Raw genomic sequence first — 2,582 nt, forward strand, 5'->3', positions numbered from 1 at the left:
GTCTTGATGTGATTCTTGAGAGGAGGCTTTGCTTGTTTGTTTGCACATTGATCTATGCCTGAGTGAGAAATAACTCAAACACCACCTTCTTATCAAGTGAAAATATTGAAGTCTGACTTTCTGATACAAATATTCTGAGTGGGAGCTTTGGCAGTGTGGGGCATGGTGGGCAGTGAGGAAGATGTGTCCAATCCTGAAGTTTAAGCCCTTCAGTGGAAGGCATCCACCTTTTCTTGGGGATTTCAGCCCCCTTCCACTAGCCTGGGCTGCTCCAAGCCCCATCCAACCTGGCCTTGGACACTTCCAGGGATGAGGCAGCCACAGCTTCTCTGGGCAACCTGTGCCAGGGCCTCAGCACCCTCACAGGGAAGGGTTTGCAATTGAAATGCAAATTGAGAGATGTGGCAGCACTTTACATTCACATTACACTGACTTTTTCCTGGTGTAAAGTCTTTCTGAGAGGAGAGGGCAGGCACCAGCCATTGTGCCTAATGGTCCTGAGTGTTTGTGTGCCAGCAGCCAGCCTGGATTATCCTCCACACCACTGGGAACCATGAATTAAAGATACATTGCCATCCTCTCCTCTGTGTGGGCACTCTCAGAGCTCTCGAGTCCCTGTCACCCACCAGGATGTATTATATCTGTACTCACTAATTTCACAGCCCGTAAATTACAGGCATACCCTGCGTATTTTCATCTCATTAGAGAAGGTTAATTTAAGCAGACAATCAACAAAAATACAGAAAACTAGTTTGGAAAGAGGATTTTGCTGTGTCTCTGACAGACAATGAATTCACAACCCCAACATCTGCCACCACTAGAGAGAAAATGCTGGAGGAAAAAGAAAGGAAAAAAAAAAAAGGAACTCATTGCTATTTCCTCTGATGAATGGTGAATTTCCAATTAGCATTTTAATTACTCAAGCCAGACTTTCATCTTGTTTGATGATCACAAGAAATTCCATAAGCAACAAGTCATCTTGGTTTGTCAACCTATGCTGGGGTAATGCAGAACACACTTACAGGGGTTGGCCTGTGAGACTGTTTCTCTTCTGGACAAATCCTACAGCATTAATTGTTATCAAGTATTTGTTTATAGTTTTACACAGTTTTTATATAGTCTATATAGTTTTACACTTTTGTACCTCTCAAGAAAAACCTACAAGACTGTCGTACCTGAGGTCTTTGGTATAAATGGTATAGATTTATTTTCTGGCAGATCCTACAGCAAATCCATCAATAGGACCCTAAACATCTGAACCTGTATCACTTGCCTGAGCAAATCCTTTAGCAAATCCATCCCATAACATTTCAGACACCTTTGTGTGTCCTTCACCTGAGTTAATCCTACAGCAAACCTGTCCCTGGGGACTGATGGATTGGCTCCTCCCTGCAGAAGGTCTGGTGGTGATAACTCTGCCACCTTTCTGTTTGTATAACCAAAAATCCAAAAAAGAGCAGGGCATTTTTTTAAGTTCCTGTGCAGTGTTAGGAAATTCTGTGTCCTCTGGGGAAGGTGAATGAGCAGGGATGAGGTTATCCTTGCAGATGAGGGGTGCAACTTTGACTATCCTGAACTTTTCACTCTGTTTCTGCACCAGAGTAACACCGGTGGGTTTGGCATGGGGCAGACTCCTGCCACAGGTGGGGTTTTCCAGAAGCTCAAGGATGTCGTTGCTAACAGAGATGCTGACACAGACTGCTCCTGTAATTCCAGGCACTTGGACACCTCGTGCTTTGCCTTGAGTGGAAAAGCCAGCAGGTGGAAAGATGTGCTCAGCTTTGAACCCATTGCTCGGTGCCGAAGGTCCACAAACGCATCAATGAGCTGACATAAGCAAAGATCAATAAAATCTTACAAGCACTCAGAAAGATCAGAGTCTTAGCTTCAAGACTTAAAATGGTTGATCTGGGAATTTGGATTATTTCAATCCCTTGATTTGAAGAGATCTGGAATTGATCAAGATGAGGATGGGCCCTTTGGGCCCTTGTAGACCATCATTCTTCATTTGTATTGTCTGCCCACTTCATTCATTTTTTTCTCCCATTTTGGTTTGCGGATTTTGGGGTTTTTCCTGTGAAGACTTCCTTTTCCTTCCATTTTTATGTGATTTCTCATTCTCTCTGGATGTCCATCACAGCAGCCTTCTGTGGTATAAAGCTACCTGCACATCATGGGTGTATATCCATCATCTATGAATGGATATACCTTCTCTCCCTAGTAGTAATAATAAAATATCAGGACCAAACCTGTTTACTTGAGAAAAAAATTACACATGGGGGGTAATCATTTATTCAGAGCAAAGAAAACCAAAACAGCCAAGCCAGCAGTGCCCATTTCATTAAGTGGACAAATGAGAGGTTTGTAAGTTCTTGGCAGTCTGATGGATAAAGGTACCTTGTCAGAAGGTCCCTCCAGACTGACTTGCAAACAAAGGAGAGGAAAAGCTTGGGAAGTAAAGCAGATTTGTGGTGACAGAACGAGCAGATGTGACTTGGAGCTCTGGTTTCTGCGGTGCAGCTATCCAAGGTGCTGCAAGTGTGTGCCCAGACACCTACACCGGATGGACACTGGGCCTCTTT

This window comes from Corvus brachyrhynchos, unplaced genomic scaffold (assembly GCF_000691975.1).
Source record: "Corvus brachyrhynchos isolate BGI_N302 unplaced genomic scaffold, ASM69197v1 scaffold59, whole genome shotgun sequence".
Taxonomy (NCBI): domain Eukaryota; kingdom Metazoa; phylum Chordata; class Aves; order Passeriformes; family Corvidae; genus Corvus; species Corvus brachyrhynchos.